General features: G+C 41.6%; 1 long non-coding RNA gene across 1 annotated transcript; it reads right to left on the reverse strand.

The window, feature by feature from the left end:
- Positions 1-9,296: 9,296 nt before the first annotated feature.
- On the reverse strand, positions 9,297-13,844 carry LOC148003160 (uncharacterized). The gene is made up of 3 exons (XR_015632411.1): positions 13,730-13,844; positions 13,018-13,131; positions 9,297-11,598 (listed from the first exon to the last, which is right to left on the reverse strand). It is a non-coding gene; the product is annotated as an uncharacterized LOC148003160 (long non-coding RNA).
- Positions 13,845-26,247: the final 12,403 nt, after the last annotated feature.

The raw sequence follows: 26,247 nt of genomic DNA on the forward strand, positions 1-26,247 counted from the left end.
TCCGCTGATGAAGGCATCTGCATGATTTAAACATTTTTAGAATCCTCACCTTTTCTTTAAAAATCATTTAAATTTGTTAGAGAATTGTATAGTTGACTATTAAGTTTGGGTCTTCTTGACTTCTCTGTCTTTCTGCTTCAGCTCCTCTCCTATCCCCTCGCGAACTCTCTCAAATAATTCTTTATTATCATATCATGTCTGCGCAGCCGTACGTACAACTTACTGAGTTCATTGAACGTTGCTTGTATGCCTATGTGTGGGGGGCTCATCGCTTCAGACCGGATAACTCCTCAGGGAGTCGAACCCTGGAGAAAATGGATTCTCCCTGGATCAGCACCCCTTGATTACCTATTTCTTCACATTAGCAGTCGGGATTTGTGAGGTATTCCCCATCCACTACATCGTGTCAACCAGTATCATTACTCAGGCTTTGTTTAGGTAGCCATACTGTTGAGATCTTTGTGGGTGCAGCTTCCCTGTCAATTCTAGGAGACGCTATCTGTCATCTAGTGTAGTCATCTTCTGTCTTCTATCACCTTTTCCAGTGTGTGTGTGTGTGTGTGTGTGTGTGTGTGTATGCATTGTGTGCATGTATATGTGTGTATGTGTATGTGTGTCATGTGTGTGTATGGTGTATGTGTATGTGTGTATGTGTGTATATGTGTGTATGTGTATGTATATGCAGTATATGCATGTATATGTGTGTATGTGTGTATATGTATGTGTGTATGTGTGTATATGTGTGTATGTGTATGTATATGCAGTATATGCATGTATATGTGTGTATGTGTGTATATGTGTATGTATGTATATGTATGTATATGTGTGTATATGTGCATTTGTGTGTGTATGTGTGTGTATGTTTGTATATGTGTATGTATGTATGTGCATGTATATGTGTGTATATGTGCATTTGTGTGTGTGTTTATGTGTGCATATATGTGTATGTGTATGTGTGTGTATGTGTATGTATATGCAGTATATGCATGTATATGTGTGTATGTGTGTATGTGTATGCATGTGTATGTGCAAATGTGCGTGTATGTATGTGTGTATGTGTGTATATGTGTATGTATGTATGTGTATGTATGTATGTGTGTATGTGCATTTGTGTGTGTATGTGTGTGTATGTGTATGTATGTGTATGTGTGTTTTATGTGTGTGTGTATGTGTGTGTGTGCGTGTGTGATTTTTTGCCATGAGCTTTAGGCGTAGGAGTTGTGAATATAGATGTATTAACCAGATTGGAAACCATATGGTTATCTATTATCCACATTTTGATCACTTGTGGAACTCTTCAATAGTCTCCACCTGCTGCAAAGAGAAACTTCTCTGATTAGGAGTGAATTACACTTACCTATGGGTACAAGGTTAAGTATTTGGATAACAGTTAGAAACTACATTGCCTCATGGAAACGGCCACAGTAGACTTTGTTAATGGTAAAATCTTCTCTCTATCATGACATTTAGGATTCTAACCAAGCTATTACAGTAATGAAGCCAAAATCCCCAACTGTGCCTCGTTTTTGTCTGACCTTTAGCCAACATAACTAATCATCGAGGGAAAGCCTAAAGATGGAGTAACTAATAGCTTAATATCATTCTCTTCTCTACCTTAATTCAAACAAGGACTCCCTATTGGCTAAATCCAACCAAAACCCAGAGGGTATGAAAAGTGTATAGCAGCACATAATACAGATCATTTTCCCAGGGCAGAGAAGGGAGTTAGAGTAGATCTGCAAAATGAAAACATCATATTGTGCACCAAGGTCCTTCAGGGCACACAGAAGGAACAAGTGCTGTGTGCACTGCCTGCACGAACGCATCAGCTTCCTGTACTTGGTGTCGTGGCATCTCCTTTCCTATTTCTAGCACGTCTAGCCTAGTTTGTAGTGACTGCTTCCCATCATGCTATCACAACCCCATCTCACTAAACCATGATCATTCAAGAAACCACCAATCCACCATATTGTCTCATGCAGGAATTCTAAGAGTGCATGCTCACTGAAACTTTCACTTCTCATTGACCTTGATTGCTATATGCCACAAATTATTCTAGATATGTAATCGTCTCAGAGGAAAGTGTTTATCTTTTGAATTGTAACATTATTGTTTTCTTTGGAAGGAAGAATGCCCCTACATACTTCGTATTAATGTCTACCCTTCACTGTCCACATTTTATTTTAAGACTCGAATTCAAATGCTACTACTTGTAGTGTCTAACTGGGTTGGGGATATGTCATGCTTCAGTGACTCCCTGTTGATGCCTTTAAGAAAAGGAGATGTTTCATCATCCAAGAGATGTTGGTGCCCGTGAATGTTAATGGTAGCATGAGTATTGCTGTAGAAGTGATTGGTATGGGAAGAAATGATGACTGTCAACATCTATAACTATTGGGAAGATGGTTTGAGTGAGTGGCAGAACACTGCTCGAGATAATGAAGGCGTTAATGAAAGTGAGTTAACATTTCTCAATGAAACTATCCCTGACAGAGCAGATACTTAACCTGAGAAATCAAATCAACTAGTTAGACAATGAAGACAGAGAAAGACATCTGAGCAGGCAGGGTTTTGACAGCTTGGATATTGCATATATTGCTTGCTCAGACATTTTCTTTTGCCTGGCATTGGCCCACGTGATGGAGAGTTTGACAAAGGTCTTCTCAATGGACTCTTGTTATAAAAGACCCTTCAATGACCTTTCTACGCATATACAAGAAGGAAAAGGTAATCAGTTTTCTAATTTAGGAACAGCTTCCGAAGTTGGAAACTTAGATCCTGGTAATGAAAAATCTTGTGAGGCCTTTTGCTTGGGAATATCAAAACTCAGCAGCTGTTTGGCCCTCTGTGCCTAGGCATTCATGCCAGGGTTTAACTTGGGTGATCCTGTTCTCCTCATATCATCCCTGGAGATTTCTCATTATATCTCTCAAGACACATCTTCGGTCTAATAGGTGAGCCTAAGTTTTAGCATAAAACAGTCATCCTGGCTTAAGGCTCCAAATTTCATATTTTATTTCAGTCACAAGCTTGGTATAGCAAATATTATCCCCTTACACGAGCTGTTCTCAAGTGAGTATCAAAGATGTGCCCTACAAGTGTCATTTAGCTAGGCCCAGTGACATCTGTGGCTGTCATAAAGCCACATAAGAAGGTTGTTGGTGTATCCTGACTGGAGACCAGGGGATGCTACTAAGTATTTGTGTTACAGCACAGCCCCGAATCAATGCTGAATAACCTGATTCAAGTATTTAATAGTTGCAAGGTTGAAAAATATTGTATTTGAGATAAAGTTAAAAAAAAAACTTACAATGACCCTAGTTAAATAGCCTAATGCATACAGTAGCAGCACTGTCCCCAAAATAATTGTGAGCTCTTTTTTATCACTGTTCCACCATTTTCATAGGCCTTTGGTAACCTTCAGATTTTTTTTTCAGATTTTTGAAAAGACCTTAAGTGTTTATAAATATTTTATCAGTATCAGGAATATCTGTCTGTCTATCTATCTGTCTATCTGTCTGCCCATCCATCTGTCCATCCATCCATTTATCCATCCATCCATCCATCCACCCACCCACCATCCATCCATCTATCTATCTATCTATCTATCTATCTATCTATCTATCTATCTATCCATCCATCCATACACACACCATATATATATATGTATATATATATATATATATATATATATATATATATATATATATATGGTAATACTTCCTTCTGGGATGAAGCAATCAGATGACATTAAAACACTAGTTCCAGACAAATCAGAATGTTTCCAGAAAAGGACATGAAATAGCTCCTGACACTGAATGGGCAATGTTGACACACATAAAGCACAGATTCTTTGGTTTTGAAGTGTATGATCTTTATGAGAAATCAAACAAATCTGATAGTGACCTGGGAGGAAACAGATTGTATTGCAACAGTCTCGGGTCATAATGAAGGAAGTTATGGCCCATGATAGATTGGCTAAGCTTTCATAGTGCAAAGACCATGACACCAAGAACAGTACAAGAATACTATCACCTCAAAGGTCACAACTTTGGCTTGAACGGCCAATGCTTGTTTTCTAGCTACAGAAACTTAGGGATGAAACCAAATCAGTGGTTAATAGAAAGTCTACATGATTGAAGATGGTGCCACAGGAACCATCTCAAACTCTTGTCTCTTCTTTCTTGGTTGCCTTTATATTGAACTCAGGTTTGTTTTTCCTCTTTTATCTGAAGCTGAATGAGCTACTTAGATTTTATTGTAAATGCAACAGAACTCAGAGTCACCTGGAAAGAGGGAAACTCAACTGAGGAACCATGCAGTCAGTATTGACCTGTAGCTATGTCTGTAAGAAATTGTCTTGACATGGGAGAGCCAAGGCCACTGTGGGAGGCAACATCACTATGGATGAGCCTGGGCTGTGTAAGGAAGCTAGCTGAGTATAGGCCATCATGAGAGTGAGTAGGCAGCATTCCTTCACCATGTTTATTTCAGTTCTGTCCTCCTTGAGTTCTAATCCTTTAAATTATGGATCATAACTCAGAAGTATAAACTACACTCTACTTTTCCCTCTCCAGAATTGTTTGGGCCTTGGGGTTTATTACAGAAATATATCAAGCTAGAATATGGGGTGATTTCAGAACAATTCCCACATTTTGTTAGTTCAGCTTATACGTCTGTAAACAAAAGCATAATAAGTCGGGGAGGATAAGAGGTCCTTGGATGCTGCAAGTTACACAAGGCCAAGTTCCTGACTTCTCTCCTCTTATAGGTTCTACACATAAATAACATTTATTCTAATGATCATTGCAGAGCGTGCTCAGACATGAGTACATGCTCATGAACACACACACACACACACACACACACACACACACACACACACACACAGAGTTGGCCTTTCCACATTGAAATTTTCTTGGGTGAGAATCATACTTGACTAATTAGACCTCATGCAGGCAACCCCTGAAACAAAAATTTCCAAAGTAAACATTTGAAATCTCAGCATGGCCAGTGTCTGGTTGAAGCTGTCTTGAGAATCACGGACTAAGCAGCTACCTTGGTGGGGGGCAAAGAAAGTGATTATTCCTAGGCAAGGCCTTTAAATCGGGGGAGAATTAAGTCAGCTTTGTAATAAATCACTGTTGACACCCTCTCTGAAGACTTCATGCTTCCCAAAGCCAAGGGGAATTTTTATGTGGCCAAGGAGGAAACTCCAAAATGTTGGCTATTACTCGCATGCACAGCCTTCCTATGGAAGGTTTGGAAGGGTTTTCTATGAGGTCTAAAGGAAATTCTACGGAGACTATCTCCCCTACTAAGATAAACAGAGATTGATTAATAACGTATTATCATATTTTGCAATTGGGACTTTGGAAAATATGTAGCAGCAGGAGGCTATGTCTTCACCTCTCTAGCCTTGCATTAATCTGCTAATCTATTCCTCAAACCTAACAATGAAATCATCAAACTACATGAAATATTTAGACACAGCTCTCCTCCTTTTATAACTGGAATGAGACAAATACTTTTTCCTTAATATTTTCAATTAAGAATTACTGTAAATTTTTTTGATGAAGTTGAATACAGTTTTTTTTATTACCATGCCAAGACATTGATACATGTACTAAAAGGTCATTCTGGATAAATATGTTACATCATTTTATATATTTATGTATATAAATATACACAAGATATGTCTCCCCACTGTTGTGATATATTATGGTGTATACTATGACTTTTAAATAAAGAATGAATGGCAGTAAAATTGTGATTTTAGTCCAGTGGATAAATAAGTAGTAAAATTAATTAATAGGCTTTAAAAATATGATGGTAGACCAGTTTGATGCAGGAATTGCATGGTTCACAGAGTAGAAACTGTTTTTTTTCTCTTGCCACATACTGTGGCATTTGGGCGGACCATTTTGGTATGATGCATTTCTAAGTCAATAGGTTCCTATTAGTAATCACTCAGTAATTCTAACTTATGCTCAGGGTTTTGAAACCACATGACTTAGATTGTCCCTTCAGGAAGAAAATCACTATGTTCAAGTATCATCTGCACGTATCTACCAAAGGACTTCAACTTATCAAATGTATATTTGATAGACAAAAAGATGATATATATTTAATTTCATAATATTTTCTACAGTAAATTGGATGTGTGTGTGTGTGTGTGTGTGTGTGTGTGTGTGTGTGTGTGTGAATTTTAATATTACCATTCCTTGGAGGGTCTCAGAAAAATATACATGACACACATGTAATGTGATTTGTCAAAGACTAAACGTAAACTATATGCATTAAGTGCTGGCTTGTGTTGGTGATAGAATGCAGTGTGGTCGCAGCATCCCACCTGAGGCTTCGTATGTGATTTGTTTAGGTAAGAACTTTCTGTGATATTTTCTGTGTGGTTGTTGTTTTGGGTGTGAGTGTGCATGTGTGTGCATGTATGTGTGTGTGTGTGTGTGTGTATGTTTGTGTTTGTGCGTGTGCATGTATATCAGTATGTATGTGTTGATGTGTTTATGTCAATGTATATGTCAGTATGTGTATGTAAATGTATGTTTGTATGTGTGTATATGTTTGTGTGTGTATGTTTGTGTGTGTATGTTTATGTGTGTGTATGTTTGTGTGTGTATGTTTATGTGTGTGCATATGTTTGTGTGTGTATGTATGTTTGTGTTTGTGTGTGTGCATGTATATCAGTATGTATGTGTTGATGCGTTTATGTCAATGTATGTGTCAGTATATATATGTAAATGTGTTTGTGTGTGTTTGTGTGTGTGTATGTTTGTGTGTGTGTATGTTTGTGTATATGTGTGTATGTTTGTGTGTGTATGTTTGTGTGTGTGTATGTTTGTGTTTGTGTGTGTGTGCATGTATATTAATATGTATGTGTTGATGTGTTTATGTCAATGTATGTGTCAGTATGTGTATGTAAATGTGTGTGTGTGTGTTACTTGCCCCGTCTCTGAAAAAAGTCCTAATTACTGCAACCTGTAAAAGCAGTTCTCCCTCAAACCAGAGCCACCGTTCACCGATCAGTCACCCTTTGCACGCCGAGAGTTTATCTCTTGAAACCACTTTTGAAATGAACCCGTTTTTGTTCCTGCACTTTACATTCAAGAACTGCAACAGAAGAATTACTGCGTCTGTTACTGTAGTATATGTTTTGTGTAAAGTAAAAAAAAAAAAAGAAAGGAGCATTGTTTCTTAGCAGTGTGCACTTTTGTGACATGCATGTCCCTGGGCTAGTAGCAGTCAGAAGTCAATGTCATGTGTCTTTCTAATCAGTGTACCTTATTTCTTGAGAACATCTCACTGAGCCCGGAGTGCACCAATTGGTCAGTGAATGGCCAGTGTTCCACTGATCTTCTGCGGGGGCCAGGATCATAGGCCCTTACACCGTTCCTGGACCTCACGTGGATTCTGAAAACCAAATGCAGGTCCTGTTTGGGTGACAATCATTTCATTCACCCAACTGTTTTCAGTCCCCAAGGCCCCAATGTTTGATGAAGGATATTCGGTTCTGTTCAATGTAGATCCCATAAGCACTATAATAACCATGACTTACCTATAGGTACTAATATGGCTTACATGTTCTACCTTTCCATAGTAAAAAATACAGTTGAATCCTTTGACATAACAACACGGTAGGCAATTCCAGACTTATCTTAGCGATCCTAAAAATCCCAGCTAGTATTCATTAGTAACGACTCCTGTCTCCACACCTCACTAATTCCTCTCTTAAATGCTATTTATCTTGTCTTTTTAAAAAATTATCTAATAATAGATGTTAACTAAAAAGAAACTTTTATTAAGGGAATGCCTTGAATCAGAACGAAAAACTTAACAGCATCTAAATAGTGTCATGTATCACCCAATATCTTTTACTGTTTTCTTGTTCCTTTCTGTGAAGTGACCGTTTTTCTTTTTCTTTTCTTTTTTTTCTTTCTTTTTCTTTTTCTTCCTTTTTTTTTTTTTGGTTAAACTATTCTCTCTGGCTCCAGACTTTTGACTTTTCAGTGACCACAGCTTCAGACAATTATAACGAGCTGATTATCCAATCTCAAGAAGTCCAGAACAAAACAAGGGAGATTGATGTGGAAGTACATTAGAATTAAGTGTAATTAAACAATTTACTAATAATAGCCAATATCCTGATGGCCCCACAGTGACAGAGATAAAAAATAAACACCAGGAATTCAGACTAGCACACAAGTCTTTGTAAAATATATGTAAACAATCTAAAATATTTCTGGTTTGTTCTTCTGCAAATATACAGATAATAAAATATTTAAATGAACGTTAGCTCACGCTTAAAAAATATTCATTATAGCTCATCTCCACTTAGAAAGGGCTGGGTTTCTGAAAGATCACTAAATATTTAGCAGTTTTTAAAACAAAGATAGAGACTGACCTATTCCCACAGCTCTCTTGTACCCAGATCCCATGGGGCAGAGAGCTGGACTCTCAGAAGTGCAGACAATCCTGAGAGCTCAGGGGAGACCGCCACTTCTGCTCACATTCCTGGCCCAAGAGGAACCTGCCTGGAGACCACTGGATAAAACAAAGATAGAGCAATGAGTGAAGAGCTTCCCAGGTGTACTGGTTAATAGTTATCATCAATGAAACCGGATCACCATGGAAACATACCTCTTGCTACGTCTAATGACAGTTTTAACTGAAGTTTCACTGAGGTAAAAAAGACTTATCTTGAGTGTGGATGGCCAATTATCTCATGAGTGGGTGTCCTGGGCTAAGCAAGGAGAGGAAAGCCTCATGTGCACCAGAATTCATCTCTGTTTCAAAAGTCTATGCCTCAGGCTCTGGCAGTCATGACTTTGCCACCATGATCGAATGTACTCTCAAATTGTGAACCAAAACAAACCATCGCTTCTCTAATGTGCCATGGTCAAGTATCTCATTGGAGCAATTAGAAAAAGAGAATTGGAACAAGGATTTGGGCTGTTGCTGGGGTTAAACCTGACCTTGTGGCTTATAGGTGGAATGTTGATGAGTTTGAAGATGTGAGATAGGAAAGCTATAACACCCGAGAGATTTAGAGATTAATAAGTCATAAGTCATTTAGTAGGACAGGGAAGCTATTAATGCCACAAGGAATGGGGACAGTGGGGGTCTGTCTCATGAGGTGTCAGGACGGAAGATGAAATCTTCAGTAACTGGGCTAGCCAGTGGTTTTTCATTTTATATTCTGGCAAAAAATCTGGCATTATCCTGCCCTTCTACTGAGACCTTGGGAGAGCATGAATTCAAAAGAAATACACTAATTTCTTTTTTTAATTTAATCTTTTATTTTTACCCTCCAGATTTTATTCCCCTCCTGGTCCACCCTCCAACTATTCCACATCCCATACCTCCTCCCCACCACCCTGTCTCCACGAGGATGCCCACAGCCCCATCCTCTAGCCCATCATGACTCTAAACTCCCTGGAACCTCCAGTCTCTTGAGGGTTAGATGTGGTACATCTTCTCGGACTGAACCAAGACCCGGCAGTCCTCTGCTGTATATGTATTGGAGGCCTCATCTCAGCTGGTGTATGCTGCCTGGTTGGTGGTTCAGTGTCTGAGAGATCTCAGGGGTCCAGGTTGATGGAGACTGCTGGTCCACCTACAGGGGCATCCTCCTCCTCAGGTTCATCCAGCTTTTTCCTAATTCAACCACAGGGGTCAGTAGCTTCTGTCCATTGGTTGGGTAAAAATATCTGCATCTGACTTTTTCAACTGCTTGTTGGGTCTTCTGGAGGACAGTCACGATAGGTCCCTTTTTGTGAGCACTCCATAGCCTCAGTAATAGCGTCAGGCCTTGGGGCCTCCCCTTGAGCTGGATTCCACTTTAGGCCTGTTGCTGGACCTTCTTTGCTATCCCCGCAGTTATTTCAGACAGGAACAATTATGGGTCAGAGTTTGGACTGTGGGATGGCAACTCCATCCCTCACTAGATGCCTTGTCCTTCTGCTGGAGGTGGGCTCTACAAGTTCCTTCTCCCCACTGTAGGATATTTCATCTAAGGTTCCCTTTGAGTCCTGAAAGTCTTTCACCTCCAAGGTCTCTGGTATATTCTGGAGGGTTCCCCAACCTCCTACCTCCCGAGGTTGTCTGTTTCCATTATTTCTGTTGGCCCTCAGGGCTTCAGTTATCTTCCCCACCCCAATACCAGATCATCTTCCCTTCTTCTCCCCCTCCTGTTTCCTTTTCCTCCCAAGTATCTCCCTCCCTCCCCTCTTGTGGTTGCTTTCTTCTCCCTCCCAAGTTGGACTGAGGTGTCCTTACTTGGGGCCCTTCAGCTTGTTGACTTTTTTGAGTTCTGTGGACTGTATCTTGGGTATTCTATACCTATTTTGGCTAATATCCACTTATTAGCGAGTATATAGCATGCAAGTCCTTTTGGGTCTGAGTGACCTCACTCAGGATGACATTTTCTAGTTCCATCCATTTACCTGCAAAACTCATGATGTCCTCATTCTTAGTAGCTGAGTAGTATTCCGTTGTGTAAATGAGCCATATTTTTTGTATTCATTCTTCTATCGTGGGACATCTGGGCTGTTTCTAGAGCATTCTGGCTGTCTCTCACTTGTTTTATTTAGATGTACAGTAAAGGAAAGATGAATGATATTTAACAGGCTCGATTTCAATTACTGAATACACTTTAGGGTTCCATTTCAAATGATTATGGAGTCCAAATACAATTCACTGGAAGAGATACATTATTTCAGCTTCTTGGGAATGACAGTTTTTGGCTCCTCATCCTCTTCTTTTGGTGGGGTCAAATTTTACTTTATTTGGTGGACGGTGATAATAGTGGTTTATAGTTTCTACATTTCTACTCATTCTGAAACACAATGTCACTAAGACTGTAACAATGCATAGGCCACAGCTATTATCAGTAGACTTAGATGCTACAGTGCACACCTGTCATGCCAGGTACGCTCACAGGTGTAACAGTGGCATGACTGCTTATGTGGGCAACCAACCATGCGCTTGATCAAATCTGAGGCCTGCTACCCAGGAGCGAATTCATACTAGTGCTGTAATATGATCAGAACCCATGCCTAGGGAGGTCAGGTCTAGGGAAAGACCTATTGACATATTGTTTTGCCAAATAGGCACCTTGTCAGTGTGGCTTCTAAATATTTGCATTTATGTTCTCATATTTGTGCTTCTTCTAACCTTGTTCAGAGAAGCTTCTTGTTTTACTGGTTATTAGTCAATAACTGCTGAGAATAACCAACCTGAGTGTTTAGCCACACAAGGGACATCCACAGCATACTCCTATAGGGCTCACAGAACATCACCGGAGTGAGTGCAGAATGAATGTAGGATACAGAAGATGGGAAGGAGTGCGGTGAAATGCTGTCTTCCAAACCTGACATGATGGTTGCACACATTTACTCAAAGCAGTTGTGGTTGCCTGTGCAAGACCCGTACAAGATCAAGTGAGTCAAAATGCCAGCATAGATGGAGAAAGGCTCTTCGGATTCCACAGAAACAATTGTCAGTTGTCTGCTGGAGACTGGAAAGTTGCTTTTTCTTTAGCGATGTGACTCCTGGTAAGTTTCCCATGCCTCGGTGGATGACCTAACACATGTATATGAATAAGACTCAGTAAATAGAGAAATAGGTAAATAATGCAAAGAGATTGGGAGGGAGGACATGGTTGAGGATCCTGAGGGTTGCTACAGGAGGCAGAGGGGTATTACATCCAATAATAGATCAGAGTGCATTATGTCCAAGTATGAGGTTTCAAATAATAGGTAAATAAAGGTTATGAAAAAGATAAAAGATATTTGTGCATCTGTCTGTCAAATATTATACAAATGTTATCACAGTAAGTAAGAGAGTTTCTTAGCATTGTCCACTGCGGGGCCTTGTAGATGAATGTGAGCTCTTTAAATATCCAAACCCCAAGTCAGAAATTACTTCCACAAGCAGAGTTCTCTTTTTAAAGTACTTTTTGGTCTGGGCCATTCGCTAAGTCATATTCCTGAACTCTCCATGGCACGTCTTTTCTTCCCGCACTCGTGGCCCTTTATTTCCGACCACACTGTATTTTAGATTCATCTCTTAGTATTCTGCTTCATATGAAGTGGTGCTATTTATTTATTACAAGGTCTCACATTTGTTTTATCCATCACAAGCCAAGGTTGGTATAAAGTAGGCCCTCGAGATGTAATACCATCTTTAAAATGCTGCCTCGAAGACAGAAAACCGAGAATCAAAAAGCTTAAAAAGAGCCGGGCTTCCAACTTCATATTTCTTGCCTACGGCTATGCGATGGCTTAGGTCCACAGTCCAAGTTTTAAACGTCTAAAAATAAAATCATATTGAACCACAGGGGGCCATGTGCAAAGCGTCATAATGCTCGCCCATAATTCTTAGCTAGAGTTAGCCATAAAGTGCCACAAAACGATCTGCCTCTCTGTCTTTATCTGGTCTTCGTGTTACACTCCTTAACAACTAGAGGTGTGTGGAAGGCTAACGGTTTGGTTAGTTGTTGACAGTGGCACCCTCCTAATAATAACATCTTAAAGCAAAACGAGCAGTCGTTGACAATAATCAAGGGTATATGAGCAGGAGTCAGAAGTGGCTGATGGTGCATCACTATTAAAACATGTGACCATCTCAGTTGGACTCTGATCTCATGAAGGACGATGATCAGGATAATCAGCAACAACTCGCAGTCACATGACATTCCCTGGAACTCAGCACAGGGGCAAAAATCGGCTTATCTATTCTTTTTACTGAGCATTTTGAGTGCTAGACATACTGAACACAACACGTCAGCCATTTAAAGGTTTGTAAACAGTCATTTGGACATGAATTAGCATGGTTACACTTTCATAAAAACTCACTTATTAACGTGTTGAATCTCAAGCATTTACCTCCAAGTGTGTGACTTCAGACAAGGGATATGTAGTTTAGTATTTCCGGCCACAGAGGCTTTTCCGCCCTGAAAATATGGGACTGTGAAGCCAGCTCGGTCAGTAAAATACTTACTGTGTTCTAGGATGACCCCACGCTTGGTCATCAGAATTAATGTGAGGAATCTTGGTGTGATGGAGTACCAGCCCCGAGGAGAGGTGCCGCTCTGCTGATAGCTGGCAAGTCGGCCTAGAAAAATAAAATCAGTGCCCATTAAAGCCAGTGGAAGATCCTTTCTCCAAACACAAGATAGAAGGACACCTGTAAACTCTCGTTTCTACATACATGCCCCGGCACACAATCAACACGTGTGCAAAAATGCAAACTATCCCAACACACACACACACACACACACACACACACACACACACGGAGAGAGAGAGAGAGAGAGAGAGAGAGAGAGAGAGAGAGAGAGAGAGAGAGAGATGGAGAAATACACTTAGAGATGCTAAAGATATTTATCATGATTCTTAAAACTCCAAAGGTATCCAGCTGATTCTTAAATTATTTACACAATCTGGAAGGAAGCTCTGGAGACTTTTAGGCTGTTCTAAGTGGACAAGAAACTCTGGAGTGGAAACCAGTGGCTATCGCCACCATAACATCATAAAAAACACTTTCCACAGCGCCTTTGTCTGGCAGTTTCTATTTACTTCTGTGAAGTCAACCAACCAGCCTTTCTGTCTTCAGACAACTTTAGAGTCCTTTCCGGAGTTCAGCAGTGTCCAACAATGCAACAACACACATCGCCACTGGCAAGCTAATGACTCTATGACATAGCTCTCACCCGGGCCCCAAGCTGTCCACACCAAAACGCAGCTGGGGACATGGATTCTCGGCCCACGCATGCTTCATGTGCAGGAGCTGTCAAAATGCCATCCAGCTTGGCACAGTCTTTGTTTACCACGGTGCCTTGATTTCATGAGTTAGGGCGCATTCTGTTTGCGTTGCACAAGCCAAGGTCATTACTGCCTAAAGCAGGAACCCACAAATTGCTGTTTCGGAGGTGCCCCGATGGTCTCCGTTCCCAGCAAGGGCCTGTGAGAATGAGCTCTGGCTCCCCTCGGATGTGGCGAGGCAAACGCTGTTCTTTGGTTGAACATAGGAAAGAAACCCTATGAGGAGTCTAATGGAGCAAGACTCATGTCTGCCGTTCCCCTCAGAGGTTGCGTGTTTTAATAAGCTTGCATGCTCTAATTCATACTCAGTGCAGCTTTATTAAGGTTGCCTAGAGACAACTCGTTAAGCACTGAGTTGGGAGGTGACATTCTTTGTTACCGGTGACACCATGACCATCTTGTATCACTCCTTGGAGGGCCGTTCGTTTCCTTTTACCTGTGAATAAGGAGATATTTATATATTCACTCCCTCGTTGCTGTTAAAAGAGATTTGGGTTGAAGGACACTTGGTAAATTTGACAAATATATTTTTTCAGATTTTCACATATATATATTAATTTTTCAAGTTGGACATATTTTTTAGAAGTGTTCTTTAATTTTAGTGTCTGCAAATGGGTGTTTTGCCTACCCATAGTCATGTGCACCACAAGAGTGCAGTACCCACTGTGGTCACAAGGGGGAGGTAGATTTCCCCTGAAATTAGAATTCCGCTTTGTGATCCACCAAACGGGTGCTAGGAATCCAACTTGGGAGAATTTTGCAGAAGGGGTTTTGGTTGTTTTGTGACTATAGGCACATGCCTATAATCTTAGTATGTTGGAGACAGAGACAGAAAGGTGACAAGTTCAAGATCTGCCTGGCGTACCCTGGGACTGGGGGTATAGCGTGATAACAGTGTGTTGAGATTGTCTGAGCAAGCAAGGTTATGTTTGTTCCTCATTGTTGGACATATAAGTGAGTGAGTGTGTGTGTGTGTGTGTGTGTGTGTGTGTGTGTGTGTGTGTGTGTGTGTATTTGCATGTGTGTTTGTGTATGTGTGTATTTAGTGATTCCAGACATCTACATGTTACCACTTTATTTTTCAACAAAAATCTCTTTAAATTATCATCATCATCATCACCATCATTAAATTGTGTGTATTTGGCTGTGGGTATGTTTGCATGGATAAAGGCTCCCTCTAAGTCCATTGGAGAGAAGGCTTAGGATCCCATGGAGCTAGAATTGTGATGTGCCAAGCATTGGTACAGGGACCTGAACTTAGGTCCTCCGAATGAGCATCTAACACTCTTACCTGGTGCTCGACTTCAGCAGCCCTCAACAGGAATTTCTTATGGATTTCAGAGACTTTTTCTAAGTGTTCAATAACAGGAATGAAACAAAACCCCCTCAATATTAGCGTCAAAAAAATCCTGACACACGATCCAAAGCATGGTTCTTTCTCCCTTGTTGTCCTGCCATTTTCAGTGAAAAGAAACCTTCTGGTTTAGACCACCCACTCTTTCATGACATGGCAATGTCCCTTTGCACCTATGGGGGGGAGAAACTAGCATCCCATTTTGGCTGGGATAGAAGAGTTTCCTGGCGCACAGGGCTTCCAAAATTAAAACAGAAAATTCCAGGCCAATAGGTTTGAGTGTTCCCTCCCCACCTAGGTACCTGACTGGTCTGCTTCCTGGAGTCCTCCGTCTCCTTTTCAAGGCTAATGGACCCTGTGTTCTCTGATGCCCAATCTCCATCACAGGTGTTGAAGTAATTACTTAATCTCAGATCGGGGATGTCTACCTTGTCTTTGTTCATTCAGTTCCCAGGAAAAAAAAGACACAAAACTTTTATACTTCTAAGAAGCCTTAACCAGCACTAAAGCTGGGCAGATATCTACCCACCGTGCTATTATGTCTACATCCCCATCAATAACCCAAGCTCTAACTTGGTATGTTCCACTTGGGCTGCACTAAACTCCAACTGGCCAGCCCCCATGACCATGTTTTCATAACCCACTTACCCTATGATATCTCTCCTCTCTCCACTTTCTTCTGTCTCCTCCTTGTGGTCTGTCCTCAGACCTCAAACCCTGGTACGGAAACTCTGCCTATTTCTCTTCTGCCCATCTACAGGCTGTAGGCATCTTTCGTCACCCATCAGGGATAGCGTGGGGTGGGGGAAATTACAGAGCACCTCTTGTGCATGCGCAGACTCTCTCCTCCCTGGCTGCCACCCAGCCTTGAGGGGCAGTATCAAGCATTACAATCCATAGCAAAAGACCAACCCTCAACACACAGGTTCCTTACAAAGACTTTGCCTCTTTGTGCACGAGAGGCGTTTTTCTAATATAGTAAGCATCCCAGTGTATTGTTTGATCAAATACTGTGACATTCTTAAAATCTATGTAATTCATAGATATATTCTGCTTCTCCAATGGCATTTATTCCTACAAAGCAGAAAGCACCAACCCTATGCTTTTCACCTATACTGAGCTTGACGCCACCACTATGAAACTATGCATGAATAAATATTTGTTCAAGAATTTCAATACAACATGCAATTCAAGTCTTACTATGGATATATATATATATATATATTTCATTATTTCATTATTTTAGGTCTATCAAAATATTTAAGCTAAGAAGATAGCTCAGTAGATAAAACACTTCTGTGCAAGTGTGAGGAGGACTGGACTTTGGACGCACAGCATTCAGGTAAATGCCAGAATATTAAGGTAGTTCACCTGTCATTCCAGCCTGGAAGGCAGAGACCAGGAGTCCACAGAGTAACTGGCTAGTGTGGTATCAGGCAGAAAGCCTCCGGGTTTAGTTGAGAGACCCTGCCTCATTGAATAAGGTAAGAATGAGTCCTTACCTTAACCTCCTGATGCTTCCTCAAGGAAATGCACCCATGGTCATGCATGAAAACACACACACAGACACACATACACACACACAGACACACATACACACAGAGACACACACATACACAGACACACAAGCATACACACACATACTCACACATACACACATACATACACAGACACACACAGAGACACACACATATACACAGACACACATATACACACACATGCATACACACACACACACACACACACACACACACAAATGGACCAAGAAAATAGCCTGTTTTAAGAAAGTATAAACAGAATTAAAAAAATAGGATAGGTGCCTTAATTAGACTTACATTAAGGAACTGTTTTAGCCTGAAATCAATCAATCAATCAATCAATCAATCAAACAAACAAACAAACACACACACACACAGAATCAAACCCACTTTGAACACAGACTGGATGCTGATTCTTTTACTGTATCCTGAATCTTACAATTGTGTCCATGAAATATCCCCCGAGTAAAGCCCACCTTGCCGTCTAAACAATACCAAAATATGTAGTGAGGAGGAAGAAAAATGCTGAAATAATTTGATACCATATAACACAATGTGTTCTGATTCTTGGCAGTGTCTCTATGACTGAATAAAGTTTTCACTTCTCATCTGGCTATTTTGGGACTGGGAGATGCCGTCCAATAACGGGTATAATAGGAAAATTGACACAGCAGTTTTACTGGCTTAGAAACGAGAGGAAACTCACATGTCGCCTGCCAGACAAGTAACTGACCTTAGTTGGTGCTATTAGCCTCACGATTTTTAGGAGTATTTAAATGTAAAACAAAGTCGTGGGCTTCGCTCCCACCTCAATGTTTAGAGACTGCTGTACTAGGCAAACACTCCAAGTGTTCTTTATCCAAGCCGGTAGGTATGTTTCTTGTTCGAGCTCCATCTATAACAAAAAGATTTTCATTCAGCGAGCAGTGACCCCGATTTAGCATGGCACACACAGCCTGGTGCACTCCAGGCTCCGACACAGAGACCTCTAGGCAGGAGCAAGGCTTAGCCTGACAAAATAATCAGTATGGAAAAACAACTTACAAATCACACCCGCCACCAAAATTGAGGTTTGGTTTCCTAGCTGGCTTGTTGTGGAAGGCCTGGAACAATATGAGGGATTGTTAATAGAGGTTTAGAGTTACTATCATATGCCTGTGCTCTTAACACCCGGTCTACCCAAGTGTGCACAGAATCAACTTCTGAAGGGTGCTGGGATTAATCCTTTCCCTGCCTGCTTGCAGTATCTTAAAGGACCGTATTGCATTTCAGTGAATGTAAACCTTCAGTAAGGGAAGCTTGACTCTATGCTTTATCTGTGTCTGGGATGTGTTTTACCTGGATATGAATATATTGGGAAAGTCTAAAGAAACCCTCCCTAGTGGAATGAAATAATAGATTGATCTCTCTCTCTCTCTCTTTCAGTGTCTGTGTCTGTCTTTCTGTCTCTCTGTCTCCCCCCCCTCTGTCTCTGTCTTTCTTTGTGTGTGTATCTGTTTCTCTATGTCTGTGTCTATGTCTGTGTCTGTCTGTCTGTCTCTCTCTCTCTCTCTGTTTTTCTATCTATGTCTCTCTTTGTCTGTGTCTGACTGTCTCTCTCTCTGTATGTATGTGTGTCTGTGTCTCTGTGTGTCTATCTCTGTTTTCTTTCTGTCTCTCTGTCTCCCCCATTTCTCTCTGTCTCTGTCTCTCTGTCTCTGTCTCTCTCTCTCTCTCTGTGTATGTGTGTGTGTGTGTGTGTGTGTGTGTGTGTGTCTTTGTCTCTCCCCTCACCCCACTTCATAAGTTACATTATAGTCCCTTGTGTCCATATAAAGTGTGGGCCCTTCATATCCTCATCTTAGGCTCTCTTTTACTCCAGCCCTTCTATCATGTGATCTCACGAATGCCAGCATGCACAATGCCAGGACTTGCCACTTCATACTTTGAGCTCCTTGGTCACTTCTAAGGAATCCATGTGACTTTTCCCAGAGAAATTAACACATTCGAAGCATTTCCTCCCTTTTCCCGGCCCTGTCAAGAACTTGAGAGAAACAGGTTGAAGAGAAAGGTTCATTTCCAAGCTTTAGATCATAGTTGGCTTTAATGGCCATGCAGAAGCATCTCAGGAAAGGGCTGACGAAGGCTGCCTACTGTATGACAACTGTGAGGCAGAGAGGAGGACAGGAAAGAACGAGAACACGAGACCTCTTCAAAGGTAGACTCTTAAGGACCTACGTCCTCCAAAGAGCATAAACCCTAACACTACTGAGTTATGATTCCATCCAAGGAGTCCACTGTCCAGTAGGCCAGAGCCCTCGTGACCTAATGCCCTCTCAACGGTGGTGATAAAGACCAAGTCTTCAGCACATGAGCCTTTAGGGGAAGGTGTTGTTTCACATCCAAATAACATTACCTAACAATAATCATCATGGTTGATTTATTTAAGGCTCTCCCTTTCCTCAGAAATCTTAACTTCTCTACAAAACATATTCTTAACAGCAAACGGGATATTTCATTGTGGTTATATTTTTTTAAAAAAATTGTGCAAATGAGAAAAGGGACATTTGAAACATGAATTGCTTAAGGTTGGCATAGAGGATTCTTATTGGGCCTTTATGGTGGGCAGTTATCCCCAAAAGTGTCATGGATACCTCTTGGGTTGTCAGTGAACACCATTTGGTTATAAAAAAAATGCATAGCAGAGATCAGAATAACCTAGAGAAAGGTTTTGACTGAAATGGTCAGAATGCCTCATGGAGATTATTCAAATCTCACTGTTTTTATTTTAAGTGCTACTCTTCGGATAAATACTGCAAGATGGGAGGGGTCCTTTCTGTTTTCATGTAAAAGTCTTTCACCTGTACAAGGTCAGTCTAGAAAACAACATTACTGGAAGTGAAAGCAAGGTGCAGGTGGTAAATGGTAAAGATCTTGAGACTATATTGTTAAAAAAAATAATTTGGGAAACAGAGACAAAATGCATTCTAAGTTACAAAGGCCGGCAGCAAACCAAGACATGATGCTATTCTTTTGTGTGGAAAACCATTATCATAATCTGACTCACAGGTTCTTTCCTTTGTACCATAGATGTTTCAAAAATCCCTCACTGAATGATACCCTGCCGTATATTTTATTTATTTACTTAACTATTTATTTAGTGTGTGGTGCATGTAGGTGTGTGTAGGAATCTATGTACATATCTGTTGGGATGACAGCAGAGGTCATTGCTTGGCCTCCCTCCTTATTGGTACCTACTTTATTCATTTTATACAGAGTCTCTGACTAAACCCAAAACTGAGTAGACAGCCAGTAGCCCCCAGTGATCCTCCTGCCTCCACCACTCACTGTACGGAGTTTCAAGTGAGCACAGAAACACAGTCAGCTTTTTCATATGGGCACTCACACTTCTGCACTCCTCACTCTTCAGCCCCTTCGGTTCTATTTTGATGAAACAGGACAGGAATATTACTGGTATGCCTAGCACGAAAGTTCTCAATATTACTGATGAAGGATGTCAGAAAATTACAATCGAAAACTCACCTTTCTTCAAATTTACTGCATAATATTTTGAACCTTGTATTAAAGCCTCCAGAAATTATATCTTCTCATATCTGGACACCATTAGGTGATTAACTCCTACTCCACTTTGGCAGCCCATGTAGGGAGAGATCTATGCATGAACAAGGAGGTCCAGGCAGCAGCCGCAGAGACGCTGGAACAAGTGTCATTACCAGTGTTCTCCCTAAGGAGTAGGCTTTATGGACAATTCAGGTGATCATAGCCCCCATAGGCCTACACCCCTGGGTAACAGATACCACTCAGAACAGACGAGTAACGAACTGAGTGATCAGCACACAGATTGGCTAATGGTTTAGGCCATTGATTTAGTAGAAATCGATGTCCCACCTATGTTTAAGTGTGTAGTTTAATATACGACAACCACCACTCAGGAGGCTGAGGCAGAGGCATGGCCACAAGTTCAAGGGCAATCTGCACTGCAGAGTGAGTAGAAGTAGGTATCCTGTCTCAAGAAGAAATATAAATAAATTCCAAGTAAAGGAACTGGTTAATTATAAAGACATTATCTCTGTCTCATTTTCTAACCGCCGCCATGAATCATTTGTTACACGACATTTATCTTCCTGACCATCCTTCTGCTTTCTCATCGAAACAAAGGCAGGGATCCATTAATCACTACCACATAGACTTGTCCCAGAGGTGACAGGAGTTTCTCTTCGTGATGTGTCCAGACTAGGACCAGCACCTAGAAGGATGTGATGCAAACAACTTACCCGTAATTAGTATTCTACAAACGATCCAGTTCAAGACGGAAAGAAGCAAGGAAGAACGCTTAGTATCGGGCTTGCTTTCTAAAAAGAACTTCAGTTCTGAGCCCATAAGTAAATAAACTGTTCATTTTGGATAAGGGAGCAAAGGAAAAACACTGCAGGGGCGAGGAGACGAGAGTGGAGCGGTTTAGAAACGTCCCTTAGCGTACCAAACACCCAGAAGCAAGAACAGTGAGGACGAAGCCTTCGGCTTTTTTTTTTTTTTTTTTTTTTTTTTGGTTCTTTTTTTTTCCGGAGCTGGGGACCGAACCCAGGGCCTTGCGCTTCCTAGGTAAGCGCTCTACCACTGAGCTAAATCCCCAGTCCCAGCCTTCGGCTTTTTACGGAATGAAAACTTGCCTTGCTGTGTTAGTGAATCCATGCGGTACCCCCATCAGACCCCCGATCTCAAAAGCTTCATCTGTACCCTTTAAAAAGCGGTATAATATAGAGTCAATTTACTTGAGGGTGCTCGCAAAGATGCTGCGTATCCCAGTCTCTTCGAGCACTGGGTCCCTCATAGAAGACCCCATTGACGGAGCGGCATTATTAGGGCAGTGATGGCCGCAGAGGTGGGTGGCTGCTGATAGTTTCGGCCCATTGGAAACGGCTTTGGAAGACTGCCAAGTTGTGTGTAAAATTTTGAAAAGTCTCAAACAATACAGTCTTTACAATGTTATAAAATACGGGGGTGGTTAGCCCGGCTGCAGACTGGCTCGTGGCCAATAAAACCTCAGGATTCCAGTCAGCTGTAACCTGGAGTTTAATGTTGTCTGGGGTGTTCAAGGTCATCGCTCCCTAACATCCTGGAGGTCGACCCAGTCTTTATTAAGCTGCCTCATTGAGCTACTGTTTTGCCGTCACCTCTGCGAAGAATGCCCTTGGCCGACTTCCTCCCCCCTCATGAAAATATATAAGTGGGCTAACCTAAAAAAAAAATGCCAACTCGAGGTAACTTAAAACAATTTTAAGTTACTTTTTCTTCTTTATTTGATAGAAGCTACTGAAAGTCAGAACAGCGCTAGACTTTAAAACCATGGAAGGAGAAATTGCTTTTACCTCTGTCACCCAAACAACAGTGACCATATTACACAGCAATGCCTACCCCTCTTTGAGACATATTATATTCATGGTGACATTAACACACACTTACTATGATATTTCTTCAGGTTTCATATGAAAAATTTTGGTTAGTATCAGCACAGCTTCTTTTGCAAGCACCACATTCATGGTTGAAGTTTGCTTCATCTTCTTGTGTTGGAAGCCTGCCTGCCATGTTTCAGGCCCCAGGGTCTGCCTTGTGTACAGTTGCTCGATTCTCTTAAGTCACAATGAGCTTTTCTTGTATTGGGTATCATTTCCCAAGGACTAAGTCTAAGGATGGGCACTTCAGGGTTTTCCATGAGACTCAGGAGATTATCGGGTTCATTCAGTGCTTCCTATGAAAGTATTAGGAGCTGGGGATCTTCAACCTCTAGATAAAGAGATGGGTCTGGTTGCACTCATATCATCCCAACACTGGGGGACACAGATAGGTAGATCTCTGTGTCTTTTCAACCAACCATGCGAGTCTACTACACTGGGAAATACAGGAAGGAAGAACCATGGAGCTTTCAAACCAACCGTACTAGTCTACTTTGTGAATTGTAGACCCAAACCAAGATGGACAGGGCTTTAGGAATGACACACAGGGTCATTCTCTCTCCATTCTCTCTTTCTCTCTCTCTCTCTCTCTCTCTCTCTCTCTCTCTCACACACACACACACACACACACACACACACACACACACACTTGCACAAGCATATTGAAAAATAGTGTTAAATGACTTTCCCTAAAATATGTTCTTCCCTATGTGGATGTTTGTCAGTGCGTTATGAAAGATTCTGCTTGGCTTCCTCACCCACATGATCTACAATCAAATATTCCTCTAAAGGAATCATCATTGAAAAGCTGTAATTGTCCTCTTTCAGACTTGCATGTATTTAAAGAAGAGGGGGAGATTTTTTTTTATTGCTTATTTTATTTATTTACATTTCAGATGTTATCCCCCATCCCTGTTTCCCCTCAGCAAACCCCCTATCCCACCCCTCCCCCACCTCACTGAAGGTGCTCCCCCACCCAGCCAACCACTCCCACCTCACCACCCTAGCATCCCCCTACACTGGGGCATTAAGCCTCCACAGGACCAAGGGCCTCTCATCCCACTGATGTCAGATAAGGCCATCCTCTGCTACATAGGCAGCAGGAGCCATGGGTCCCTCCATGTGTACTCTTTGGTTGGTGGTTTAGTCTCTGGGAACTCTGGGCAGAGGGGGAGGGTTGATATTGGTTGATGTCATTGTTCTTTCTGTGAGGTTGCAATCTGAAAGGGGAAGATCTAGGAAACATCATACATGTGCTTTGTTGGTGAATTTAGTTTGTTCTCCAAGTGGTGAGTAACTTCAAAAAAAAAAAAAAAGGACAGGGGTTGTTCATCTGGAGTTCTTATTGTTATCATACAATAATTATTAAAACAAAATAGTAAGGGAGAATGTCTCATATATGAAAAACAAACAGAACAGAACGGAGAAAAGAAAAAACAAAAACCTTCCCAGGCAATGAACCACGTGACATAAAAGCTAGGACAATTTCTCTGAGGAAACTGTTGATATTTATGTTCAGCTCTAAGTGAACTGTCTAGATGACACTCTTTCCTCTCAAGGCTCCTGGATCACTGGGCAGAATGGCAGAGAAAGATTTTAAGACCCAAAATGGATGTCTACAGTGAAAAGGTATTTCCGGGGTATGATGGTTCAGTTGCACACAAAAACTCCCATGAGCACCTTTGAGACCGGAGGTGCAGGTCTTTCACAAGATCAAAAAAAAAAAGCCAAAATCCCAACGGTGGAAGGGGAGGAGCTCATAAAGCCTCATCCTGATCTGAGGAACTGCTCATAGTTGATGGCTTCTCGGGGAGGGAAAATTCAATGGGTTCCACCCACCCAGAGATGCAAAATCCCTCAAACACAGAACACCAGGGGCTGGAGAGGCTGTGTGACTGGGAGAGCCTGCTGCCCTTCTGGAGTTCTTGAGTTTGGTTCTGGTACCATGTCAGGCAGCTCACCTGCACCTGAAACTCCACCTTCAGGAGACCTTCAGGAGATCAGCTTTCCTCTTCCGGCCTCTGGGGGCACTGCACTCGCATAGAGACACCAGTATAAACCGGATTCTATATGAATATAGGTTGTTGCTGACCGCTTTTAAAGAGTCATTCCACCTCGAGTGTCTCCATGTAGAAACCCCCTCACAGCCATGCAACAAAATCACCTCATACGTGACTATAGATTTCATCGACTTGACAATCAAGATCGACCAACCTCAGTCGCTATCCTAGAATACACATTACGTGACTCCCGCACGTACAAACCCCTCTTCACTTACCATAGGTTACTACTTTATTTAAAATGATTTTTCCTAACACAGTGAAAATTTTGCTTCCCAGGATTGCAAATCCAGCTAAGATCCCATCTGAGAAAGAGTTAATTTACTCTCCTAGGAGGCGGTAGGACTAAATTGTGTGCATAACTCTATGACCAGAGTATATTCACTCTTCAATTTATTAAAAAAAGGACAAGACTTATAATTGTTTTCCTTTCATTTTGTTAAGAAGGGCATATGTGATGCGTAATCTAAAAGAACTTACCGTTATTAATTTCCGAGTTAAAACGATTTTTTAAAAAACACTCACTGGGGTTTTTATGCTCGTGTTTAACCTGTTTTATTTGAAAATGTTTTATTTTGTATTTATGCACTCACTATGCATTCATATGATGTGTTTGGATCCAAACTACCCCGTTTCCCCCTTTCCAATTCCTCCCCTATCCTACCAACAGCTTTTCCTTCCATGCTTTACCCCTCCCCCATAACCACGGCGTCCCTTTCGTACTAGCTGTAGATCTGTATGTAGGTTGGTATGGCAGCATCTGCTAGAGACTAGCTCGTCTCTCAGGGATTGCACCCCTAGGAGTGGGAGCTGGATTTCCCTCCCCTGGAAGCCATCAACCATGAGCAGCATCTCCCTGCCACGGCTTGGGGTTTCTTGATCTAAGGGAAGCCCTGCACGTTCAGTCCCAGAGCCTGTTCATGTGAGTTTTTGTGTGCAATGACACCATCATACCCAGCAAGTAATTTTTTTTCACTGTAGATACTGATTCTGGCTTTTTTTTTTTTTTTTGGTTCTTTTTTTCGGAGCTGGGGATCGAACCCAGGGCCTTGCGCTTCCTAGGTAAGCGCTCTACCTGATTCTGGCTTTTAAAATCTTTCGTGGTCCATGAGCCTCGAGAGGAGAGGGTGTCATCTAGACGGTTCGCTTAGAGCAGAACATGGCACCGTCTCTAATCCGGACCTTTGCTGAGGTCTGGCTGTGCAGTTAAGGTATTTATTTTCTCACAATTATATATGCACATGCGCAGACACGAGCACAGTGATTGATGTTTATCATAAAGAAAATTCCTGTTAACTATACCAACCCACATACTATAGTCGCCCTCGGTGTCTCTCTCTCTCTCTCTCTCTCTCTCTCTCTCTCTCTCTCTCTCTCTCTCTCTCTCTCTCTCCTCTCTCATCTCTTCCTCTCTCCTCTCTCTCCTCTCTCTCTCTCTCTCTCCTCTCTCTCCTCTCTCTCCTCTCTTTTCTCTCTCTCCTCTCTCTCTCTCCTCTCTCTCCTCTCTTTTCTCTCTCTCCTCTCTCTCTCTCTCTCTCTCTCTCTCTCCTCTCTCATCTCTTCCTCTCTCCTCTCTCTCCCCTCTCTCTCTCTCTCCTCTCTCTCCTCTCTCTCCTCTCTTTTCTCTCTCTTCTCTCTCTCTCTCTCTCTCTCTCTCTCTCCCCTCTCTCTCTTTTCTCTCTGTCTCTGCATACTCTTCCTTCTCATCCCTTCCTCTTCAGAACTGGGCATTCTTTTGTGAGTCCATGTTATGTTATTTCTCTTCCTCATAGGCTGTGGCTGACGTTTAGGGTTTTTTTTTTTTAATTCTTCGATCTGGACTATGTGCATAATTCTCTTCCAACATACATCCCATGTCTTATGGCATCTTGAGATTATATCCAATGTCAAGAATTAACAAGCAGCGCTCACTCACTCCCTTAGATGCACTCATCTACAGTGGTGCCGTTGAAAATAAGACTGGTAAGCAGTAAGAGAGTTTAATAAGAAATCATAAATGGG

The sequence above is a fragment of the Rattus norvegicus genome, chromosome 10, assembly GCF_021556685.1.
Source record: "Rattus norvegicus strain SHRSP/BbbUtx chromosome 10, alternate assembly SHRSP_T2T, whole genome shotgun sequence".
Taxonomy (NCBI): domain Eukaryota; kingdom Metazoa; phylum Chordata; class Mammalia; order Rodentia; family Muridae; genus Rattus; species Rattus norvegicus.